General features: G+C 35.3%; 1 protein-coding gene across 9 annotated transcripts in view; it reads left to right on the top strand.

The window, feature by feature from the left end:
* The window catches only part of TBL1XR1 (TBL1X receptor 1), a 169,788-nt gene that overhangs the window by 85,595 nt on the left and 57,613 nt on the right, over positions 1-26,580 (top strand). For 5 of the 9 annotated variants that reach the window (XM_045088643.1, XM_045088642.1, XM_045088649.1 and 2 more), the window contains one exon: positions 2,131-2,199. The exons of 2 other annotated variants lie outside the window; for them this stretch is intronic. The gene's annotated coding sequence lies outside the window, so the exon portion shown is untranslated. Of the gene's footprint in view, positions 1-2,130; positions 2,200-18,566; positions 18,683-25,243; positions 25,339-25,427; positions 25,518-26,580 lie in introns of those variants that run through there. 2 more of the 9 variants (XM_045088646.1, XM_045088645.1) reach the window with 2 other exon arrangements.

The following is a 26,580-nucleotide window of genomic DNA, read 5'->3' as shown; positions in this document are numbered from 1 at the left end:
TTAAATGTTTATTAAATTGCTGTTATGACCCTCTCCCGTAAGGGGCTATAGTCTGAAAGGAAAAGCTAAATGAATCAATGAAGAAAATAAGAGTAGAGAAAAGATAATTAGAGACCTCTGCAAGAGTGATGACAGAAAGACTCCTTAATCACGGAAAAGTAAGAGAAAACTAAGAGAATCAAGCAGAGGAGGAACAAGAAAGACTAGCAACTGGAATGACCTAGTTTAGGATTTTCCAAAGGTAGATAGATTGGTGTGAGTTTCTGTGTGGTATGTATATACACCCTCGTAATGAAAATAAGTATCCTTTGGAGTACAGGGCTCGATTAGTCTCTTTTTGTATTTTTAAATTAAAAAAATTAAATGTTATTAATATTTAATACAGAGGTTCAGATTTGTACCTTTTATTCAGTCTGACATCAGAAAGTCCTGTGTAAGGGGGAAGTGTGGGAGCTCCACCGAGTAGCAGGGACACTCCCAGCCCTTCTTCACCCCTTTTCTGGGAATTGCCATGTGTCTGAGCTTACTTCTATAAGGTTACTTATGTTTGATCATGTTGATTTATGGCTTATCTTATCTAGTTTCTATCAGACCTCCCAAAACAGACTAATAATTTAAAGATTTATACATAAAAACCTGAATATAAGAAATGTAAATAGGAAACAATGTAATGATAGCATTGATACTTTAAACTACTAGAATGAGTTTTTCACCTGCCACGATCTAATCATTTTAGAAGATGGTTAAAATCATAAGAGATTATCAAGAAGGATATTTGACATATGAGCACACATCTTTTCTTTTTAACTTTCGTTTTCTGTGTTTTAAGATGTATGTAATTTAGGAGCACATGTTAATTATTTATAAATAAATAGAACGAATGTATGCAAAACTTTCTCTGATATGTTGCAGCCTGCCAGTTTTTAGATAACAAGTAACCATATATAGCTTATAACTCAAAAATTCATGAAATCTTTATGATAAAACAACTGGTATTTATAACAGATAACCCAGAGGTAGACAGAGCCTAGTGGTAGCTCTAATTGAGTTTTTGTTTGGACTCAATCATGATGTCTCTCTGGGGGTGTTAGAAAGGGTCTGCCGACTAGTTCTCCAGCGCCTCATGCCAAAACACCCTGGTGCTCACTGCGGTGTTCTGAAGCACCGGTGACTGGTGGGATATTGTGTGTTCACGTAGCTATCTATAATTTCAGTGTGTTTGTGCCATGTTTAATAAATACTATTTTAATTCCTAAAATTATAACTTCCTGGAAGTTCTGTAGTAGCACTGCACTAGTTCAGTATGGCCATGGAGTTGGCTGTGAGCACAAATGAGAGTTCTAGTCAATGAAAGATCAGATCAGAGAGGAGCAGATGTCAAGGGATTAAATTCTTTCTCCATTTATTCCATGTATTTGGTTAGTTATCTTTGTAGTGTTTGCTGACTTAATTCACTAGTGAGGTACTGATGGTAAAGCTCCTGCTGTCCTTTCTGTGACAATCCACTTGCCCTCTCGCATGAAGCTGAGCTCAGGCCCAGCATATGGTGGCATCTGCCGTGGTCTGTGTTCTGAGAGCTGCCACTTCGGCAGGGTATGCGAACAACAGCTTGTATGTTGACACAGAAGGCTGTGGCTTAGCAATTCAGGGGACTGCGTCAAGTCTGTCAAACGTACACTTTGAAGAGACTGAACTTGAAACCAACCATGCGTTTGTCTTTATTAAACAGAATATGTAGAAGACCAGTCGATACCAGTCTTCATGACTCATGATCATAGATTATGAACACACTGCCCTGGGCCCTGTTGCAGTAATATTTGCACAAGTTAAGTTGAATCAGGGTGAAGTGTACAAAATTGCACTATGTGCAGTTTCATCTCTTCCACTCTCATTTTGTTCATTGTGTCAGCCTTCTAGGAATGTTGTAAAGATTCTGGGCCTGCCACATACTACTCAAAAGTTGCTGCTGTTGCTCCTGATAACAGTTGTGGAGGGAGAGAAGGATAATCACTGGTGATGGGGACCTTACAGACATAAATAGAATATGATACATGAATATTTGGTATGTGAAATTTCTTAAGCTGAACTTGTTTTAGGGCACACTGAATATTTTACTCTCCTTTTTCTCAGCATCAGAAACTTGTGATTGGCGGTACCGGATATTCAATTGCACATCCCCACATCAATGCACTGCCAATGGTAAGAATCCCTCCCACTCCAAATGCTAGTATTTTAATTAGTCTTTTTATTATTCTCTTATTTGTCAGCATCCATTAAGAATTTTTAAAGTTTCTCACAGTTTGACAAAATACATCTATGTTCTGGAGTAAAGAAATGGTTTAAAAATGTGTGTAATTACTTAAGGTAATTTTTATTATTTAATTAAAGAGAAAAGGGTGAACCCTTAGTTTGGAGATTTCCATTATCCGTAGAGTTTCTAGCCTCTTGCCTGTGGTTGCCAGGATGAAAAGTATTATATAGCAATGATATTGTTTTAACAAGTGGGCTATATTTTGTGAATAGAATTTTCATGTTGAGGTTATAGCATCAGTAATAGCTCTTTGTGTTTTGTCAATCATCTTACAAAATAGTCTTTGTGCGTGTTGTATTTATCTTAATATTTAGAGATAATGGGCAGTTAAATGGCTAAAGGTCTACCTGTTTTTAGTGAGTGAATGATTTTCAGGAGAGCCGTTGTTACTATTTAAAAACCTCATTTTAGCAACCTTTCTCTGTGTAATAAAAATCTGTGAACTATATTATACAGCAGAAAAGCCATTCTGTAGGAGTTGAGATTTGCTTTCTTTTCTGTGTATGTCTGGGATTTTGGCAGAAACTTATAAAATTAGATGATAAAATCGGGCTAGATTTTTAAGGATTATTCTCACTGTAGACTAAGTGATGTCATTACTGGTAAGTAAAATCAGAATGATTCTCCCATACAAAAAGTAATTCCTTATCTAAATGGTATTGGTATGTATTTTAGAGTTCAGTAAATGTAGAAGAATGAATTTTTACTTTCTGGGTTTTTTAGAATTAATGATCTATTTCAAAATATTTTCTATAGTACATTATTAAAATTTTAAATTATTTTACTTAATTGGACTTTTATTGTAAACATTAAATGAGGTAGCTATAGAAACTGATAAAGGTTCATAGAATTTGGTGGGAAATAGTAGATGTATCAGTCTGAAATAAAAGCTGCTAAAAATTAACTAGAACCAGGATAAGTGAATGAGATGAGTTATCTGTGGACATATTCCTAGGAAGTGATTCATTTTAAAGATGAACTTGTTAGTATGTTCTTAAAAGGAAGATTTCCTCTCCCTGTTGCCTCTCTCTCTCAGCAGTTAATAGCAGATGTTGAAGAAAATAAGAATTTTTTTGTACGGCCTTACCTAGCATGAAGGATCTGTGGTTCTTCGTTAATTTATCAGACACTTGCTGGGTTCTTTAAGGTGCTTGGGTGACTCAGTAACCAATGTTAAATCTGCTGTTTCCTTTGGAGCATTACAGTTTCTCATGCAAGAAGCAGCTCTGGGCTAAATCAGCGCCATCATTTGTATTACCTGTCCTTGGCTTTATGTTTGAAGTTCACATTTGAAATCTATTGGTTTTCTTGATTGTTGGAGCCTTAACAATTTATGGCATGTCCCCCTTGAGAATCCATTAAGCAGGCCTATTGGGTATCTGAGGTTCTAGTGCTGTGTGCAGGGGGCTCTTTTTATTTTTTTTTAAAGACTTTTTATTTATTTATTAGAGATCACAAGTAGGTAGACAGACAGGCGGGAGCGGGGGGGGGGGTTTAGGAAGCTGACTCCCAGCTGAGCAGAGAGACTGAGGCGGGGCTCCATCCCAGGACCCTGAGATCATGACCTGAGCCAAAAGGCAGAGGCTTAACCCACTGAGCCACCCAGGCTCCCCGGGGCGCTCTCTTCTTAGTGCTTATCTTCTTCTTCTTCTTTTTTTTTTTTTTTTTAAAGATTTTATTTATTTATTTGACAGAGAGATCACAAGTAGATGGAGAGGCAGGCAGAGAGAGAGAGAGAGAGAGAGAAAGAGAGAGAGAGGGAAGCAGGCTCCCTGCTAAGCAGAGAGCCCGATGCGGGACTCGATCCCAGGACCCTGAGATCATGACCTGAGCCGAAGGCAGCGGCTTAACCCACTGAGCCACCCAGGCGCCCCCTTAGTGCTTATCTTCAAGTGAATTTTTCAGTGTCCCCCCTCACAGAAACTATACATTGTGATGTTTTCTGGAACAGCTCTTAGACTGTATTTCAAATCAGATTATTTCCAACTCCTTTGCCAATTTTGTTGAAAAATCCTGAAATAATTTTTAAGTCATGATCACAGACATTTATGTTCATTTATGTTGGTTCTAAATTAGTGTCAGCATTAGAGATGAAGAAGGCCAAGATTACAAAAAAAAACTTGCTTGTGGTCTGAGGACACCACAGCCATTTGTACACATTTGCATGATGTGCAAATACATTTATAGGTATTGATTCTTGGTGGTAGTTTTCTCATGAACCTGAGAGTTGCCCAGGTTTTTAGTGAAACATGTGCTACATAGTATCCTATATTTTTTTCCCCTGAAAATGCCATCAAGCAATGTTTTGTGGGAATGTATAACTTCTGTCTACCACCCCCAACCTCAACTTTGTTTGTGATACAAATAAGGATGGAGGATTCATAATAACTCTTTTTTGCTTACTCTTCACTTGCCTAGGCACAAGCTATTTTAACTCTAATTGCACCTTACTTCTTTATGATTTACAGCTACTTTCCTAAATAAATGTTGCATACTCTTTTCAGTAAATATCTCATTGATTAATAGAAGCCATTGGCCAACAAGTGTGTATTAGTATTTTAACTTTTTATTGAGCGGATTTTCAAATATACACTGAAGAAGACAGAATAGCATAATGAACTCTCACCCAGCTGCAGTAATCACCAGGTTTGTTTCATCTTTAACCCCATTGTTCCATGTCTCTTTTCACCCCTACCCCCCCCCCCAGTTGTTTTGGAGCCAATACATGTACCACATTTCATTCATAAATATTTTAATATGTATCTATGTAAGATACGGACTACTTAAAAATATATACCACAATACCATTTTTACACTTTAAAAATTGACTATAATTTATTTTTTATTTGAAAAGGGATTCAAATGTACTTTGGAAAAATTGTAGTAAAAAACAAAAGTTGTTATCTTAAGTATTTTTAAGTGTGCAGTTAGTATACTTAAGTGTAGTGTTAACTATATTCTCATTGTACAGCAGTTCTTTTTTTTTTTTTTTTTAGATTTTATTTATTTATTTGAGAGAGAGACAGTGAGAGAGAACATGAGCGAGGAGAAGGTCAGAGAGAGAAGCAGACTCCCTGTGGAGCTGGGAGCCTGATGCGGGACTCGATCCTGGGACTCCGGGATCATGACCTGAGCCGAAGGCGGTCGTCCAACCAACTGAGCCACCCAGGCGTCCCTGTACAGCAGTTCTTTAGAATTTTTTCATCTTACAAAACTGAAACCCATTGAACAAAACCCTCCCATTTCCCCTTCTTGGCAGTAGGTGGCAACAACCATTTTATTTAATTTTTGGTTTTGAGTTTGATGTTAACTATTTTATACAGTATAAGTGGAATCACAGTATTTGTCTTTTGTGACTGGCTTACTTAGCATAATATCCTCTAGGATCATGAGTTTTGTAGCATGCAGCATGTGACAGGATTTCCTTCTCTTTAAAGGCTGAATATTCCATTATATACATATACCATATTTTCTTTATTCATTCGTTATTGAACATTTAGGTTGCTTCCGTCTTTGGCTTTTGTGAATAATGCTGCAGTGAAAATGTGTGTGCATATATCTCTTCAAGATTCTTTTACTTCTTTTGGGTGTATACCCAGAAATGAAACTCTTGGATCATATGGGGACCTCCAAACAGTTTTCCAGAGTGGCTGTACCATTTTCCATGCCCACCAAAAGTACACAAGAGTTCTGATTTTTCTTTTCTCTACATTCTCTCCAACACTTACTGCTTTCGGTGGTGTTCCTTTTCTTTCTTTCTTTCCCCCTTTCCTTCCCCTCCCTTCCTTCCCCTCCCTTCCTTCCCTCCTTCCTTTCTTTCTGGACAGTGAACATTCTAATGGATATGAGATCATATCCAATAATTTCTTAATGTTACTAAATAGCCGTTTAGTTTGTTTTCCTCATTTGTTCATAAATAGTTGTTTCTACAGAATCACAACAAAATCCATATAATTATATTTGGTTGGTATGTACATCTTTCTCTTCTACTTACTGCATTTTTTCCCTTTTAATTTATTTACCATGTGAAGTGCCTCATTTTGTGTTTTGTTAATTGCATCCCTATAGTAAAAAGCCTCTCTTTCCCTTGTGCTTTTTTTTTTTTTGCAAATCAGCAGTCATATTTAAAAGCTTAATCTAATTCAGGTTTTTCTTTATTTTGTGGTGTCAGGGTGACAGAATATTTCATAAGAAGGTCCTTAAGTACTCCATGAAGATGTACGTATTTAGTTGTCTCTGTGATACTAGGTCACTGTTGCTCACTGTTCAGATTTCTTATTTCAATGACAACATGCAAGATGTTGATATCCTAATTATATCGAGGCATTATTTATGACCTGTAATATCTCTGTAGAGAGAAACTTTCCTCATCATATAGTTGATTACTCTGTGGCACAGTTTGCACAGGAAAGGCATACGAAATACTTGATTCTTTCCTTTATTTATCACTTTTCAAATTATTGCGTTGTTTCCTGCTAGGAGTCTTGGGAAAGCAGACCAATGAGGACTTTTTTTTTTTTTTTTTTTTTTTTAAAGTATCATTGGGCCTGTGGATTAAAATATTTTATATGTGTATTGCATTGCAGTGTTTATTCTTACTGTGATGCTCAAATGGTCTTGGCCAAGGAGCCTTTTTAAGTTGACTTTTACATAAACTTTTTTCTTCTATATATTTATAATATTATGTATTATTAAATATAAATGTAATAGAAAATAGCATATATTATTAAAGTATAAAATACAGACTATATAAGTGAAACCTGTGAGTTAAAATATATAAAATGCATATAGAACTGTCATATATAATACTGATTTTTATCTTAATATGTATTTCTATATTTAAACCAGTAGCACTAATATGATTCCTGAATTTTGGCCTGTGTCCCACTGAAGTTTACAGTCAAAGTATTACTTTTATAGTACTTGAAGTAAGTCCACTTGGAAGAAAAATCCACAGTTTTTCTGCCATCTTATTATATAGTCAGGTTCATTTATTTCATTTTATGAAATAAATATTTGGAATATGAAATTTAATATTTCATGTTATATAGTAAGGTCCTTTTATTTCATTTTATTTTTAGTATTTAGAATTTAAATATTTTGATAGTTCTGTTTTGTAATTATATATAAAACATTTATGCTACTTCAAAATAAGGTACATTTTTATTTTCTTACTCCCCTTCTAGGTAACCGATTTTTATCTGTAATTGCTAGTTTCAAAAAATTAGCAAACCCACGTATATACTCATATTGGAGATCATCTTATAGCACTGTATGGAGTCAGTCCTCATTCCTTTTCATGGTTGTGTGATCGTCTTTTACATGGATGTACCATATCTGTTTCAAGAATGGGAGTTTTAGGTGTGATCATAAATATGCATTTTTTAAGGCAATTTGCCAAATTCCCTTAGACATTATGGCATCTTAAATTCCTTCCAGCAGTGTGTGAGGTTGCCTTTTTACTCACTTGCAAACAGTGTATAGTCAGAACTTTCTGGGCGTGTGTGTATGTCTGTGTGTATTTAATCTGATAGATGAGAAATGGTATGTCACTGTAGTTCTAATTTGCATCAGTTTATATGTTTTAGCTGTTTGTGTATCTTCTACTTTGAACTATTCAAAAGATAGATCCTTATTTTCAAAAAAATGTCTTTTTTTTGACCCGTTCTTTAGATCTCCTATTTTCTCTTTTTGTGATTTTATAGTTATCCCACAACTTCTTAAAATTAATTTGGCTTAACAGTAAGATTTTCCTACTAAGAAAAAATAACCATGCTGACCAGTTGTCTTAGATTTGATTTCAGTGGAATGAGACCCTTGAAAGAACTGTTTTACTTGAAAAGTGAACCCAGAAAGTTCCTGTGGGAGTGGGGAGTGGTGGGAAAGTAAGCGACAAAGAGGCCAGGACAGCTGCCTTAAAGAGTTAGGTTACTGTTGTGGACTTTTGGGGCTTACATCCTGTACCTTGGGAGATGGAATAGAACAATGCCTCTGAGTTGTTGCACTCCAGGGCCAATGAAGCTGTAGTTGTTTGTCTATAAACTCTCATTCCCTATTGGTGGAGTTATGCTGTGGGGTGGGGAGGGCGTCAGCTCCTTGGCAACTCCTGCCTGACCTAACCTGTGGCCAGAGCTGACCCTCAGGTGTTGTGGAAAGAACCTGCTTAGTTCCTAAGGAAATTGAGTGGTGAGATGTGGACCGGGTGCCACCAGCACGTGTGCGTTAGTGAATACTCCAGGCTGCAGTTGTGTTTCTCAGTGTGAATCAGTAGATCATTCTTCTTGTTCTCACGTTGCTCTAGTGTGTTTTGTTAACATCTGTTCACCCAGAACTTGATTATCTGATAAAACCAGAACTTGAGAACTGATAAAAGTTGTGGCTTCCTAGATTGAAGATAAGGCCCCAAAGAGTTGTGACCCTCCCAAGTAGCTCCTAAGAAGCAGTGATCTCTGTTCCCTTTTACTATCTACTTTTTTTTAAAAAAGAATTTCTGTATTTAAAAGGTTTTGTTTATTTACTTGTGAGAGAGAGTGTACAAGCAGGGGGAAGCACTAGGCAGAGGGAGAAGCAGACTTCCCACTGAGCAGGGAGCCCAGTGTGGGACTCCATCCCAGGACCCTGGGATCATGATCTGAGCCAAAGGCAGATGCTTAACCAACTGAGCCCTCCAGGCGTCCCTCTTTTACTTTCTACTTTTTAATCATATTATCTGTAAATTCATTTGTTCTTTTTGTTGTAGAGAAGTTTATTGTCGTTATTTATCATCTCACTGTCCTGTAATTTTGAAGTGGTGTTATTAAATGTGAAGAACGAATGGCATTACCATATAGATGGCATTGTGTGAAGTATTTTCTTTTGATTGAGAATTTATGCCCCTGGAGAACTAATTTTCAAATCAGTAGTAAAATGGATATCTTGAAAAACTCTTTAGTCTCTAGGGTATTTTTCCCCCCTTAATGGATGAAGCTGAAAATACGCACAGGCTCAATTTCTTTCAGAAGGGCTTATGCCTTTGTATATGTCTGAGCAGTTGTCTCTTTGAGAACGTCTAGTTTATCTTCTATTAAAAACAACAAAAAAAAGATAAACTCAGAAAAGGAGAGCATATACATGTTGGAGTTATATTTTATTGATCTCCTGTATTTTTACCATTGGATGATGTTACATAATGTTGAGGCTTCTATAACTAAAATGGGACCTGAAAGACTGGTTATCTATCATCTGAAAGTCAAAGAAAGTGGATTTAAGTCTTACATTAAATGTTGTAGTAGAACTTGTTATGGTGGGTTGTTTTTGTTATTTAAAAATTTATCTTCATGCTTCACATAATTTTGGTGTCCGTTTCATAGATTCTTAATATAGGCACCATGCAGTCAGAAACAAAACCTAGCTCTTTTCTTACCTCAAGGGACTCGGAATAGAGTGAGAACAAGAATTTAAAACCCACATAGAGGTAGAAGGATGGGTGGTTGATGGAATAACATTAAAACAAAAAGTGTCCTATTTCTGATTGTTTTCTGGCCTTATTTCTAAGTATTTCCAACTTCTCAAACTACCCAGACTATGTTAAATTCAGTCTTACTAGGTTCTAACATATTCTCGGTTGGGCCACATGCTTTCATATTAGCAAGATAGCCATAAAATTTGAAGCCTACAGGCCATTGCAAGTTTCTTGGGTGTATTGAAACGGTTAGGAGTCTCTTTTTATTTCCACTGCTCCTTTCTTTCATCAATCCAAGTATCTTTCTAGTGCATAGTAATGCATTTTGTTGTTATTGTTGTTGTTGTTTCTTAATTTTTAATTTTTTGCTCCCAAAAGAAATTAATTTAGTAAAGTCTGGTATGTAAAAGACAGGAATTTTTGGTTTTAATAGGTGTACTGTTTGTTCTCTTCTCCTTGTTGGCCCCTTTTATGCTTTCAGTCATATCTTTGGATTGTTTTCCCTCGGCTCATTGGAATAGAGGTCCTGCTCATTGACTATTTTCTCTTCTTCCCTCTGATTGCTGTTTTCCTCCTGTAAGGAAGACCTTTTTTTAAAAAAGAAAAAGATGCTAAAGTTCTTATATCACTATATTATATAAAAGACAGTCTGATTTGATGTTTATTTTTATTCAGATGTTTAATGGGATCATTTTGAGTTCATTATAGTCTGATACTTTAAGAGTGAGAGAGTGTGGAGAAGAGGCAGAGGGAGACTGCAGAAGAGAGGGACTCTTAAATAGACTCCACCAACAGTGCTGAGCCCAGTGCAGAGCCCAGTGGTGCAGGGCTTGAACTAATGACCCTGAGGTCCTGACCTGAGTCAAAAACAGGAGTCAGACACTTACCAGACTGACCACCCAGGCGCCCCTATAGTCTGATATTTTTAAAAAATGACTTAGGGGGCGCCTGGGTGGCTCAGCGGGTTAAGCCGCTGCCTTCGGCTCAGGTCATGATCTCAGGGTCCTGGGATCGAGGCCCGCATCGGGTTTTCTGCTCAGCAGGGAGCCTGCTTCCCTCTCTCTCTCTCTGCCTGCGTCTCCATCTACTTGTAATTTCTCTCTGTCAAATAAATAAATAAAATCTTTAAAAAAAAAATGACTTAGGAACATAAGGGTTTGCGAATTTAGAACACATTACACAGAAATAATTTAAATGTGTAGGAGACACTGAAAAACATTTTGATTCATTTAAGTTTTTTGATAAATGATAAAGTACATAAAAGTCAGACCAGAAATGGAAGGTGTAGTGAATGTTCTGTGTTAGTAAACATCTTGCTTAAATCTCTCTGTAACCTTGCGAGATTGTTAATATCTCTGTTTTATAGATGAGGAATCCATTATTCCTGTTCATAATCACATAGATAATAAATCGTAAAGTCCACTCTGAACCAGGTCTTGTTTTCACAGTCCTTTCCTGAGTATATCTGCAATTCTGAGAAGATTGAAACTGTGGAAAGATGAAACTAGGGTGGGAGCCTAGGTTCTCACAAAGATCACCTTTATTTTTATTTTTTTTTTTTGCGTGAGAAACAGTTAAGGAATAAAATCGTTATACTGTCCAAAACAATAGAAATTATATCTGTTTTAAAAATATAGAGAGCTTTCGGTATTTGTAAATTTACTTAAGACTTTTTGTTGCTTTCATTCAAAGCAGGGATTTGATATTTTGGCCGAAATTTCAGAAACTAAGTCACAAAAAAACCTTTGATGTTAATATTGTCTACTTTTGATGTATATTTCCTTCCCTAAATCTTTAAAACCATTTAATTGAGAAGTATTTTGTTTTATAATGCCTTTTAATATATTCCCTACATGATATTTCTTCCCCACAGTTGTGTATAGGATGAAGTAGACAGTAGCTGTCATAAAAAGAAATACTTTAAATTCAGGTAGTTTGAAATGGAAGTCATTTATATATCTTTTTCCTCCCCTTAAAGTGGGCTCTACTCCTCGTAGAGATGTAAATTTGTTTCAAAAAACAAACTTTCTCTGATCTTCTTGCCATGTAGGACTATCCTTTTTATCACCATCAGTCTGTAGTTGTGTGTGTGCGTGTGTGTGTTCTGTGACTCATCCAGACACCATGGCCCTTGTTTGCCATTGTGTCCCTTTCCCTTGTCCTTCCACCTCCATATCTGGACCTGCGGCTACTAGCGATGTGTGGTATTGAATACTTGAAATATGATTAGTCATAGCTGAGGTGTGCTGTAAAGATAAAATACATGCTAGATTTTGAAGACAAGGTATAATCTTGATTTTGAAATATTAATTATAAGAAATTCCATTTGGGTTAAATATATATATATGTATACATATATATGTATATATATATATATATAATGTATTTTATTGGGTTGTATACTGGGTTAAGTAAAATATATTCTTAGAATAATTGCCCCCTGTTTCTCTTTATCCTTTTCATGTGACTACTAGAAATTTAGGATTATATAATGTAGTTTGCATTGGCTTACATTGTATGTGTGTTGACAGTGTTGCCCTAGACTTTGCTAGTCATAGCTTCCTGACCTGTGGGTTCTCCTATCTGCCAGAAACAAGTAATCAGAGCATTGAAGAACTTGGCTAATGCTAAGGCCTGGGGAAACAGGAATGACCTTTAGAGCATTCCTAGAATTAGATCATGGTGTTGCCAGGTGAACGGGGGCGGGAGACCCAGCCTGTGTTCCTAAGGTGCTTTCACCAAAGGTTCTTGGTCTTGTCACAGGAAAGAATTCAGCGACAGAAACACAACACAGGGGGTGAATGACACAAACAAGAAAGTCTGTTTAACTCAACTCTGGAGATTTGAGAGTTGGGATGGGAGGAAGCTGGAGCATGTGGGCTGCATGCTCTGGGGCCAGGGCAGGGGCGGGTGTGGGGTGGGGTTGGGTTTCTGTCTTTTATTGAAGGTTGTTAACTAGGGGTTAGAATATCCATTACTTGGAGTGGGGATGAGGGTTTTGTGAATTTTCTTCGTCATTGGGTCAGTGGTTTCTTTCCCTGTGGTGGCATCCACCAGCGTGGGCCTGTCTGGTTTGATCAGGTTTCATGTGGAGTGTGGCCAGGCAGGCCTCTGATGTTCCCCACAGCTGGCTGTGACTCCCTTGCTGCTGACCTCCAGGTATCCTGTTAGGGCCTAACTACCTGCCTTCTCTAACAGCAGGTCTGCATTATAAAGCTAAGTAAGTTGTCCTTACTAAGTAGGTCCAAATTTTACAAAGAAGGAATTAGAGCTCAGAGAATTGATGCCATTTCATCATTTGTTATAGTTACAGAACCAACACTTGAACCAGATGAACTTCAGGTGGTCCAGCATTCTTTAAAATTCTGTATCCTAATCAGAATGTTTTTCAGAGGTGAATCATGAGAGCGTGCACAGGATCTCAGAAGAAGATAGAATAATGAGACTTAAAAGATTTTAGTCTAGGTTTTGTGTTTTGTTTACTGTTTGGTGCTAAAGATGCAAATTTTGGGGAAATTCTTCTTTTATTAAAATTAGATATTTTTCTTATCTGTTTGTGTTATTTTCTTTCTTCACTGAATAACTGAAATCAGTTATTCAGTGTTCGTGTTCTTTGTGCTTGTACTTGTCAAATCATTTTTTTCCCTTGATTTTTCCCACTTGTAAAGTTTCCATTTGGTTCTTTTTATACTTCTGAGAGCTTCTGTCTTTTCTGTTAATATACTTTTACCTTGTGGAGGATGGATTAAAATAGCTGCCTTCACATTTTTGTTTGCTAATTCTCACATCTGAATAATCTCAAGATTGGTGTCGCATTCTGGTCTTTTGTGTGTGTGTGTGAATTGGTCAGATTTTCCTGATCCTGGGTATGTTAAATAATTTTGGATTGTATCTTATGAATGTTGCGGGTTTTGTTTTTTAAGTAAAGCAGGTGATCCGCGTGGTTAGCTCTCCTTGTGTGTAGCATGGCAGTGTCAGCCTCCAATGCCAGTTCGGTGTTCAGAGGCTTTGCTGTGCTGCTATGGGCCTACTCCTTGCATGTACCACTCAGGGTTAGTGTGGGATCTGAAGAGTGGCTAATGTCAAGGGTCTCAAAACCTTAACTTCTTTGGGTGTGTTCTACATACATGTCTTGGGTTGCCTTTGGAACTTGGATTGGTTCATGGACAGAATCACAGTATTCCCTCCTCCAGCTCTCAACATCTCCCACTCCCAGAAACCTTTTCTTGGTTTAGTTTGACTCTGGATCGAAAGGGACTAGATTAGTCAAGCCCTTGAGGAAAAGAAAGAAAGAATAGTTTTTCTGAAGTGGAAAAATAGGGAGTTATAATTTTAAAAATGAAGTAGTGGCTCCTCCTGGACAAATCCTCCCACTGATTGTGAATACAGCCTCTGGATGGTATGTGAAAAAAACATGTGGACACTGTAGAGCAAACAAAAGTAGGAACTGGACTTGAAGCAGTTCCTTTAACAACAACAACAAAAGAAGAAGGAATGGCCCTTGGGTGAATTTAACTCATCTTGCTGGTGTTTTGCTTCAGGCAGGCTTCTCCTGGCTTGTTTGCTGTCTTTACTGGCTTGAGGAATCATATCAAATTCAGAAATACCACAGCAGCTGTAGAGTGATGGGAGTCCAGCAGGAGGAAGAGAGAGGAAATCCTGCAAAAGAAAGAACCACAATGGTGGAATACCAGATTCTGTATAGAAACGGTGCCAAATATGTGGCTGACCCCTATACTGGAAACATTTCAGATGTCTGTCAACAAGAAAATAGATAAACTGCTGTGTACATACAACCCAACACTGCTGAGCAATAGAGAGGAACAGAGTCTTGATACTGGCAGCAACTTGGGAGTAATTCCTGAAACAGAATGCTGGTAAACATAGCCTTATGTAAAATTAGGGCATAATGATAATACCATTTTTTTTTTAAGATTTTATTTATTTATTTAACAGAGAGAGAGATCACAAGTCGGCGGAGAGTCAGGCAGAGAGAGAGAGAGAGAGAGAGAGAAGCAGGCTCCCGCTGAGCAAAGAGCCCGATGCGGGGCTCGATCCCAGGACACTGAGATCATGACCTGAGCCGAAGGCAGCGGCTTAATCCACTGAGCCACCCAGGCGCCCCGATAATACCATTTCTATCATGTCCTAAAAACAGGCAAATTTACCTATTGTGTGTTAGGGTGGGGCAGGCAAAATTAATGTTTTTAAAAAAAGTAGTTGGCAGGGCTAAGAAAAAAGGATGCATGGGTGTTAGAGACAGGGTTTAAGCAGGAATGGGCATATGAGAACTTTCTAGGGTGATGGTAATACCCTGTGTCCTGTTAGGGATATGGGTTACTCGAGAATATCTTTGAATGGTAAACCTAATATCTATCCATTGTATATTATGTAAACTTTTCCTTTGAAACAAACACTGTATTAAGTGCTTTACTGTAAATAGTTAAGAGAAGCTGAAGTTTATATAGGGAAAGTATATGGATCTGCAACTTACTTTGAAATGCTTCAGTAGTTAGATCAATTGAGGGAATGGTAAGACAAAAGGAAATGTTAATTCTGAATCCTAGTGGTGGCCGTGTGAATACTTCTGTACAGTTTTTTAAGTGTTTTCTGCGTGTATAAAATTGTTCACAATAAAATTATAAAAATAATAGTAGGTAGTATTTTTCTTAATCAGTTTCCTATTTGATAATAGGTTGTTAGTAATCTAATGAAAATTGATATTTTTTATATGAAAATACTAAAAATTAAGTTTATGACTGTCATTTTTGTGCCTGTACACTGAGCTCCGAACTTCTTAGGATACAGAAAGATACAGAAATGAAAATGAACAATAAAAGTGAGAAGACAATACCCACACAAATAATTTGATTACTTCAAAGTGATATAGCAAAGGCTCATTAAGATCATTTATAATACATAAATTCTGAGGGGATCGATACATAATTAGAGTATGCTTAGAGTCAAGTATGATTAATGGGAGATGGAATCCCTTGGGTTGCTTATTTTGAACAAGTTTTTGAAAATCGTATTAGAGACAAGTATTAGAATCTCTTTCCATTTTTTAAATTGACCAGTTGTCATTTATGAATTTTGGCTTAGGATGCATTTTTTCTAAGTATGTTGTATTCATTTATCAAAAGAAGAATGCTGCATAATTTTTATGCTAGAATTGTTAGCCAGGTTAAATTAGAATTTGGGTTTTTGAAATTATTTTTATTATCATGTATTATTTAGAATTTGTTTTTAAAAACCTGTATTTTAGGAATGTGGTCATAGTATGTTAATGAGTTGTTTGGTTAAAAGGCAAATAAATATCATTGTTCCAGAATTTTGTGGTTCTTTATAACACTTGGAAAGATTGGTATAGTGCCATTAAAATATAATACCCAATATTAAGTATAACATTTATAAAATACTAATTCATTTCTTATCCTTATATACCCTTAGGAAATCTATTCTGATAGGCTAGACTTTTAAAATATATATATCAGAATAAATCTTAAGTAGGTGAGGATGAGAGAAAAGTAAAACAATATTAATAATTACAAATTATTAATTACAAATTGTAATAATGAGATGTGAGATTTTTAGCCATTCATTTGATCAACTCAGTTTCTTTCTTATTGGTAGCTTTTTTCTTCCCCAGTCCTGAAACAAGAATTTCCAACAAAACTAAGCAGTTATTAAATATATTTTAGAAAATAAAAAGTTATATGAAATTGCATGATGTTATAAAGGCTTCATGTTTTCTTAGTAACCAAAATAGTCTGAGTTGGACTTATTTTTAGCCCTTTGTTTTTTTTTTTTCGTCTCCAGTTGTATTGCAGTAATAAAAAGAATTACCATTTCTAGATACTATAACTTTTTCAAAGCATTTGTGCTGCTATGTTGTGCTCAGCTCTAGCCATTTATAGTGTTCCAAGAATTCTATATTATTGATAACTGAATGAGGTATTTTGGTCTTTGAGCAGATTATACCATGTGATGACTTACATAAGTGGTGGAAAGAATTACAAATGTGTTGATGTTCTACAAATAGAAATTTAGTTAGGAACAATCTAGTGGGCTTCATGTGATGTACCAACTAGTTATTTAAATTTCAAATTCTCCTTTAGCTCCTGCTGATCTTGGTGCCAACCCTTCCTAGAGGAGAAATTTACCCAAGTCAGTAGTTCAGTCCTGAATTTTTGCAGGAGCTGGTTTTTACGTCTGTATAATACTGGCTAAAAATAATATGGCTTACAGAATTTTATTATTTGTAGTATTTTTGTCAGTAAATAAGCTAAGTGTTTAAGTCTCTCTGAAAAAAGTCATGGGGGTGGTTAGGTAGATGGAAAAAATTTCTGGAAACAGCTCATGCTTAAAATAGAACCCTAAATATGCTTTGCATATCCATCCTGATTTCTGTTGTTTGCCATTAGGTGTAAGTTTATTTTAATCAGCTCATTAGGATTATAAATCAAAATACCTAAATTAAAATAAAAAATAATTTCATTTTAAAGAAAAAGTTTGTTCCACAGATTTTTTTTTTATCTCAAAGATACATAGATATCACAACCATTTTAAGACTAACCAAGAACAAATTTCATTGCCATCAAGACTGCTTTATTTTTGCCTTTGTTTCTGCCAACCAGAGAGAATTTTATTAGTGATTCTGAATAACTTACTAGGCAGTATATTGCCAAGGTGAAATGCTCAAATGAATAATTAATGGAATCGCCTGTATGCCAAGTTATTTTATAATCACTTTAGGTAGTTTGCATAAAACAGGCTTTAAAAAACAAGTTTTTTTTTTTTAAGTGTTTTTTCACTGAATGTTTCATTGTATATTTTTAGCCTTTAAAAGATAACAGATTACATTCTTAAAAAGAGTAGGTTTGTGACAGACCTTGGTTGTGGAGATAGGTTTATCGGTTCTTAGATCTTTGGAGTTTAAGTCTGCCAGGTAAGAACCATAGGATTCTTGTAAGTAATAAATAAATAAATAGTAGAATGTCAGCTGATGTATGAACTTAAAAACATAGTATTCAGTTTATTAGATTCAATATTCAGTTTATTAGACCCTGAAGTATTTACTCAGACCAGGTAATTAATGTTATTTTGGTAATTGCAGTTAGACAACAACCAATTTTTTGAGACACCAGCGTCTTTCTATTATTTACTGGTAGAAGCTTGATTTCTTTCAGTGTAGAGAACTTAACACTTTTTAAAGTGTCATTGGGAAAAGAATTACCAGTTAACAACAACAACAAAAAATTATTATGCATAGGGAATATATGCTCATTAACAAAGAAGGATATCACAAGCATAATTATTTTATTGCATATTAAAATTAAATAATTGTTTAATTTACTCTAATCATTTTTTCGTGTCATTTTATTTTTTGTTCAGTTAGTTAATTGGAGACACTTGTGAGGCACTTTATCACTTAACATAATTATTAGACAAAAGGTGTTTTCTGCACTGTTTTCTAGGTTTACTTGGGCTGTCGGGCAGACCAAAGGTGAATACGGTTTTTCAGGTCAGAATTTGGTCACTCGTTTAGATGATAATGCTGCTAAGGCTGGTATATTGTAAAAACCTTTCTAGCAGTTAAAAATTATAAAGTAATTGCCATTTGAAGTTCAAAATTTTATGAACATTGTTTTCATCTCTGTTCCCACCCATTGTTTCCAATGTTAACAGGTAAACCTCACTGTTAACAAAAGTCCTACATTTTATTGCTGCTTCTTGAGTTTGTCCATAGACTCCCTCAATGTTAAAGCTAGAGGAGCCCTCTCAGATCTCTAATTCAGCACCCTCATTTTACAGATGAGGAACTGAGGCCTTGGACTAGAACAGAGGTCCCCTCGCTCAGTCCAGGACTCTTTCTATTACATCATGCTGCCTGATGTTTGTTTATGGGACTCAGCAACATCACATACAGGGTGAGCTTTTTTTTTTTTTTTTTAAATGAACACACACAGTAATTTGCTTCTCATCAACTGCTGTTCATAATTCCTGTCTAACTCATTCTTTCCTTTTTTACCCATATCCTCCTTAATCCATAATATGGCCCAGTTACTTGTGACTTTATTTTGGTGCTACTTGTTCTTGGCATTCAGCCATTATTTTAAGAGTCAGACTCTTAGTAAGGTTTTTTATCAGTAACCATTGAAGCTTTACTAGGCACCATAGCAAGAGTAGTTTAAAGTTTATGACTGGATGATTTTTACAGAGTTTGTAAGTTTAGATTTAAAAATGAATTACAGGTGTGTGCAAGTGTGTCATATCCATATATGTGGATATGGACTATATCTAAGAGCAGATGTGATACTAGATACGAGAGCAGTTTTTTTGTGAAATAATAAAATGCCAAGAAATACTAGCCAGTTGTGTTATATAACCTGTGAACTCATGGATTTAAATAAGTATATTTGCGTTTTAGATTTTTAATAATTTTTGTATTGATGTTCAGATTCTTCAATTTTTCGCTAGCGAGTGTCTGTTCCCGTTGGTTCTTATGGCCTTCAGACAAGACCCTACTAATTTTAGGTAGCTTTTGTGTTTCCTGGTGTAAGATGTTACATGGTTTAAGATACAACATGGTTTTCAGGGGTAACTCAAGGACTTCAAGTTCTTGTAGTATATGATTTACAGGTTTCTGTAGTGTTGTTTCCGTTCTCCTTTCCATTTTATTTTGAATTTTGATGAACACTGCCCATCATTAATTTTGCTTTTGTATAAGGAGGAAAAAACAGAATCTTTCAGCTTAATGAATTAATGTTTCTCTTGTATATTCATTTTTTTTTAATCTGTTGTCTTGTGTCACTGAAATAGCCATGATGTCAATATTTACAATTCTAAGGTAAACTAAAACACTAATGCTCAACTATGAATGCTGGATAAATTTGTTGGATTGGATAATAAACCACCATGACCAGTCACCTCACACGGGTACTTTGTATTATTTACATATTATATATTGTAAAATTTTTGGAGTTCTTTGATTATTTAGTTATTTATCAGCCATTTTAAAGGGTCCCCACCCATCAGATAACTAATTGGGTTTCAGGTGAACTAAATCAGAGGTCCAGAAATGCCATGTGGATTTTTTTTTTTTAATCAGTGCATGAGTATATATAAATTGGGCATGGATTATATTTCTCATGCTGGAATGGGAGTGTTATGTTTTATGACATGAAATTTAAAAAAAAGACATTTGAATAGCTACTATGTGATGGGTGCTAGATATAAAGTGTAGACTGTTTTTTAAAATATTTATAATTTGTGGTGGAAAAACAAGCATGCATAATAAAAGGTGATACAATGGCAGCATTAACACTTATAATTGATCTTCCTTACATTCTTACCTACCTGTGAGGTGTGTAGGTTAATTTTATTCCTATTTTACAGAACAAGAAACTGGGGCTCTGGAACTTGGTTTGTTGTCCAGATGTCAAAAGCAGTAGCATTTGAAAGAAGCCATCAACATTCTAATTTCTAGTCTGATACTCTTTTGCTACTGCCGAGTTTTCAGAAAAATAAAACACCCAACTGTGATGTTGGTATTTGAATAGGCTTCATAAGGAGGTGACATTTGAAGAATAGAAGAATTTGAGCACCTACAGTTGGAACGAAGAACTGAAGAAAAAGCAGGGGATTTAGAATGCTACACCCTGAATATATGCTCCTGAGGAGTAGGGTGGATTCAAGTCCTACGGCTAGATGCTCTGAGATCACAGAGGGGGAGCTTAAGTGCCTGGCCAATCTCTTTGGAGTGAAATGTGGAAGTTATTAAGTAGCAGTAAATAAATATATAATCAATCAGTTATGGTTTATGCCTTGGTGTCAGAAGGTAATAGGAAGAGACCTAGGAGACTCTGAGGCTAATGTAGTAATACAGGTGGCAGGTACTGTAGAAAGAAAGGCGTGGCTGAAAGTGCTGCTTTACAGTAATAGGAGATGGATTCTATAAAGTTCCAGGTAAAAACTGAGGTTAAGAAGTTACATCCAATAGGATACTAAAGTTTCAGGTGTTGTGAGTGGTAGAATCAGTGGTAATTATGGGCAAGAGGAGAAACAAATTTGGGAGTATAGGGATATAAGTTGCCTCAGATAATACTGAATTACGAGATTCCAAGAAGGCATATAAATAGATGTGTGCATCGGTCAGCTGGAACTGAATTCCTTGAGTGGGAGAGATCAGGATGTGTGGAGTGGCACATAATAGGAGAGGTATTTTCTAATTCTTTAGAGTGTTTGAGACTCTTAGTTGGGACAGTAGACAGAAGATCAGAAGGCTAAAAAGGCTGTACATATGTTAGGGCAGGAAGAAAAATGGGTTCAAGAGAGGAAAGAGGACGAGTCAGGAAGCCAGCTGTGGAAAGTTCAAGGACGAGTTGTGATTTTCTTAAATGCTGAAAATGGCCAGGAGTGGAGATCGAGGAGTATGAAAACCCATCGGATTTGGTGGTGATTGATAATAAAGTGTTTTAAATTCAAAAAGTCAAAAGTAGAACTTTAGCAATAACAAAAATAATTTTATAAAAATATTTTTTCCTTTATACATTATATTTAAATACGTAAATATGATTATTTACATTTTATACATGAAAGGAAACTCTTTCTCTTTGTCCCCCCAATAGTTTATTACTTTTAATGATTGTGTAGTACATGAATATTATGAATATACTATAGTCTTATTTTGGTACTCCTCTTTTAATGAACATTTACTTTATTTCTGTTTCCCCTTTTTTTCCACTAAAAAAACAATGTTTCTAAAACAAGTGTCCTTAGGAACTTATATTTTATTTCTCTAGGTTGTAGGGATGTATATTTGTTGACTGACCATTTTAACAACAAAATAACAAATTCTTATGATTTAGTCTAATATTTTCACTTGTAACAGAGGTTGACAGATTGTTTTCCAAAGGGCTTTTTCACATCTTCAATTGAAATATAGGGAAATAGCCTTCCCCACATTTCTGTCTGAAATAGGCATTCTAGATCTTTTAAATATTTACCAATTTTACAGTGTGTAATTTTACTCATTGTCACTTTGATATGTATTTCTTTGATAAACTAGTAAATCTTTATGTACTCAGATATAGCTGTCTTTTCTTGCATAGTTTTTTGAGTTTCTAGTCTTGGTTAAAAAAGGACTTTTTCTGTTCTCTATATTGGACATGTAGCCTCAATGTTTTGTTAAGGCGTATGTGTGAAGTATGTGTGTGTTAGGTACATGGACACACACATTTATTTAAATTATCCAAATATTAAATATATCTGGAATTTATTTATTTATTTTTTATCTGGAATTTATTTTTGTCTGTTGTAAAACGTGTGCCCACTTTTCAGATGGATAGCCACATGTTGCAAAACAATACAATACCAATCCATTATTTTCCTTTGCTCAATCTTTGTGTCTTTCGATAGAATACTGTTTAGTCATATAAATTTGGTAAATATTTAATAGGTTTTTTTGCTCTTTTAAATGGAATATTTATTTCTTTGTCTATTTAAAGGTGCTTATTATTGGGGCAGAGAAAAAGCTCTTGTTTCTGTTAGCCTCTGTATTAAATTCCCAAAGAAAGGTTAGTAATTTTTGCTAATGATATGGTAGTATATCACAGGAGACCCAACAAATTCTGTGGTACAATTTTTTTCTTGTTTGTAGCTTTTTTTTTTTTTAAACTTCTTCAGAAAGTCAGCACAGAACAATAGGATAAATAAAGATTTTGAGGTAAACAAAAAGTCAAGAAGTACTAATAACTTTTATCAGAGAAGTGATCTCAACCCGAGATTGAGAGGCTTTTGGTGAGATGGGTTCTTTGAGGAAAGTTGAATTTTTTTTTTAAATCCATGATGGAAAATTTAACAGGGTGTTAAAGGCATAATAAAATGATTACCAAATGGCTCAGAAGGAGGGCAGAATGATGTTAGATACCATTATAATTTGGGGCTTACATAAGTGACAGGGCTTGAGTGGGAATGGCAAGGCTATTTGGAGTGAGTGTCAGAATCACGGCATTTGTTGTTTGTATCAGTAGACTTGCATCAAAGTGGAGGGAACATAGATCTGGTCCAGGAAATATGATGACGATTGAAGGATGCTGAGAAGTATGAGTAATTTGAGATGGCCACGAATACCTGTTTCGTTAGAAAAACGGAGTAGATGAAAGTAAAAGAGAGGGGTCTGTGTGTGTTAGCAGTTACAGGATTCAAAGGTAGTGAAGCTTTGAATTTTGTGATGTGATCCACAGTCATGGTTTGTGTGACCTGAGAAACTTGTCAAAATATACATGTGTGGGATGTACCTCTGGCTTTCTGAAACTTAAGACTTTTCAGGGTTGTCAAGAACTTTATGATTTGACTTTGAAAAGGCTGCCACAGGTGAATTTGGTATGCCATACTAAGCAAGGACCACTGGTGGGCTAGAAATGAGTGTGGTGGGCCTTTTTCTTTTTTCATATTCAGAGTTTGCCCAAAAAGAAATGGAGATACAAGCTATTAAAATTGCGCAGGGAATGGAGATCAAATTGGGAATGGATGAGAAGGAACATTGAATGTCATTGAAGAGTGTCTTTCTTGCCTTTTAAAACACTATTGACTAAGTAGAAAGAAAGAGCTTTATTTACTGTTTGCAACAAATAATAATTGAGTGTCTTTTGTGAATCGGGCTATATTCCAGGCACAAGTATAGTAGTGAATAACAAGGATCAAGTATCTGCTGTCATGTACCTTGCATTTTTTTAATGAGCATAAGTTGTCATTCATTAGAGTACTTGTTGAGTCACCAGTGTTTGAAAAAATCTCGCCTGTGTCGCACATTGTATGATCTAGTGCTTATTTTTTCTTTAGAGTAGTGATCTATATCAACAAAAACCTGAATTTTGAAATGAATGCTCTCACTGTTGCTTTTAGCTCTGACCACTTCCCTCTTGTTGTTTAGGTATTGATTTCAGTTTCTTTTACCACTAATAATATAAGCAGGGACAAGAAAAAGGTGAACCCATTTCTACCATGTAATGGAAAAAAGGAGCATTCTTCTAGTTTCTAGCAGTCTTGGATTTCAACACATTAGGCTTTTTTTTTTTTTTTTTTTTAAATTCAGAACCAGATGAAAGGGAAATAATTTCATACTCCTGCCTGCTCGCCATGAATAGATTAAAATTTTTTTTAAATAATCCAGTGACATGTGATAAACCATACACAGACTAGACGGGTGGAGGTCTTCATTTCATCTTCTCCCTCTTCCTCTCCTAATCCAAATCTCTATAGAAGTTTTAGAAATGATAGCAGATGTTTTGTATTCATCTCTGTTTTGCAAAGGCACTATTTCATTGGGTTCAGTTTTCCATAATGTTCATACAATGCTATAGCCATCACTTTCAGTCTTTTAAATCAGTTTTGTTTTGTTTTCAAAGAAAGTGATTATATACATGTAATTGCTGTGAGATTTTTCATCAATCTGGGCAACCTGTGACAGGAAGGGAAAAATTCTCTTGTTCCATTCAGCTCTAAAGCCTGTAATTCTTTATAGGTTATCAGTTAGCAGTTAATTTTATATCAGCAGACCCCCCCAAAATAATACTTTTCCTCCTGATTTGTGTTATACTTATTATAATTTATATTTTGAGCTTTTAGGTAAGTAGAGCACCTATAAAATGCCAGGACATCTTGTAGTAGAGTGAAAATAGGTGTGATTTGTGGGAATAGTTTTAGTCTTAAAAATGTATATAACTCACGTCAAATGCTTTTCTTTTTTTTTTTTTAAATTGTATAGTTGGCACACACGTTATATTAGTTTCATTTGTACAGCTTAATGATTCAGATGCTTATTTCTAATTTAATATGTATTCATTTTCACTATAGCATTTTATATATAACATAATTCTAATTCTAACATTCTAGTATTATTATATAGTAATATAAAATTAATACTAGATAATATTCTAATATTCTATAATTCTAGTTATAACATTAGGTATCTTAATTGAGGTCAGGTGTTCTTGAGATCACCTGGCCCAAGCAGAACTTCATATATTTTTGAAAGAATATCTCTTTTTCCTTTCATTTGTTTTAGAGAACTGTGCAAGAAAATTGTGTGGGGGAAAAGGGGGTTAGTTACATAATTAATTGATAAAAAACAAAGGTTAAATATCTGATTACCATGTGGTAATCAAGGGGTTTCACTGTTCTTATAAGAAAGCTTTACTACTTATTTCTTAATATTTTTGGAGTAAATCAAACGGATTCTGAAGTTGCTGTCTACAGGTATAGATAGTTTCCTCTTTTGTCTCTAAATGCTTTCCTTCTCCAAGAAACAGTGAGGTTGAGAGCAGAGAAGAAAAACACCCATTGCATGGCCTTAGAATTTTGTTTCTTTAAAACTACTTACTTGAGCACCTTGGATACATTTGTGTTATGTTGAAGGAAGAAGGCTATTTAAGACCTGTACTTGAGAAACACTGAATTGATCTGATGAAAACTGTTGATACTTCTAGATGAACTTAGAGAGCATCGATACTGGAGCTGCTTTCCAGAACAGAGTCAAGCCCAGGATATTATATTGAAATGAGGATCTTAATCTTTAAACAAAGTAAGGCTTAGAAGACTACTAGGATACATGCTGAGTTTGAAATAACAGTCATTATATTTTCTCTGTACTCACTGCCCTCATTGTTACAGATTCCCTTCTGATTAATATGGAGAAAAGGTTAGGCTTCATGTATTACAGTGGTCCACAAAAGATACAAGCCTTATGAGAAACTGAAAGAGGTAAAGAGAATTAAATTTTTTTTCTTTTGGCTCCCAATTGACCTTTTCAGATGGTTAGTTTTGTCAGAATCCAAATAAAGTCTAATACTGCTTTTGGTTTGCTAAATTTAAGCCCCTTCCACTTTTGGTATGTTGAATTTCCTATATTCTGTTTGCTAAATTTAAGCCCCTTCCACTTATTGGTATGTTGAATTTCCTATATTCTTAATTTGTCTCTGCATCCTTATATTGCTAACATATTTCACTGTTGTCCTGTATGTCTGTAAAGTGATAGTTGACTCGATTAAATTCACTTGGAGTTCTTTGATCATGACCATTTGCATGACAGTGCATGGGGCATAGAGCATCTGGTTGTGTCACTTTCAGTGGTGGTGATATTGATTAGTTGATTCAGTTATTGTTAGCCTAATCCACCCTTGACACAATTGTGCACCAGATTTTTCCCTAGTGGACTTAGCATCGTTAATAAATTGTTGCTTAGATTCATTATTTTCTTAGGAATAGAAATGGCTATTTTCTAACTATATACATATATATATATATATATATATATAATTATTATTGTTTTTATTTATTTATTTATTTTTGCATTGACTGGCTAGAATTCTGTAAAGGACTCCTCCTGATCAAGCATTGTGATATTCTGAAATAGAACTTGCACAAGAAAGGCAGAGTATGTGCTTGAATGTTTTAGTTACCAATTTTCAGAATACTGAATTGGTGGTACTCTAGTAACCTCTCAAGGTGACCAGTGATGTGGATTTTATTTTTATTTTTTATAATCTATTTTTGAGGTGGTTTAATTTACTTTATTTCTGTCTCCTTTTGACCTGACAGGAGTGGTCTTTGGTAGTCTTCTTGCTTTCTTGCATGACAAGATGTTCTAAGCTTCCTGCTTTAGCCCTGCAATTGGCCATTCCTGTAGAGAATTCTGACTTCTTTTAGTGGAGAGTGTTTATTTAAAGACTGTAATCCAAGTATAGAATGCTTTTTTACTAGGAGGATGCTATTAACTCCTTGTAGGTCGTTTTAGGCCTAGGAAATGTGTATTTTTAGTAAGAGA

This window comes from Mustela putorius, unplaced genomic scaffold (genome assembly GCF_011764305.1).
Source record: "Mustela putorius furo isolate JIRA1106 unplaced genomic scaffold, ASM1176430v1.1 tig00003834_pilon_pilon_pilon, whole genome shotgun sequence".
In the NCBI taxonomy this organism is placed as follows: domain Eukaryota; kingdom Metazoa; phylum Chordata; class Mammalia; order Carnivora; family Mustelidae; genus Mustela; species Mustela putorius.
Note: the sequence above shows the minus strand (reverse complement) of the source record. Positions and strands in the feature narration are given on the sequence as shown.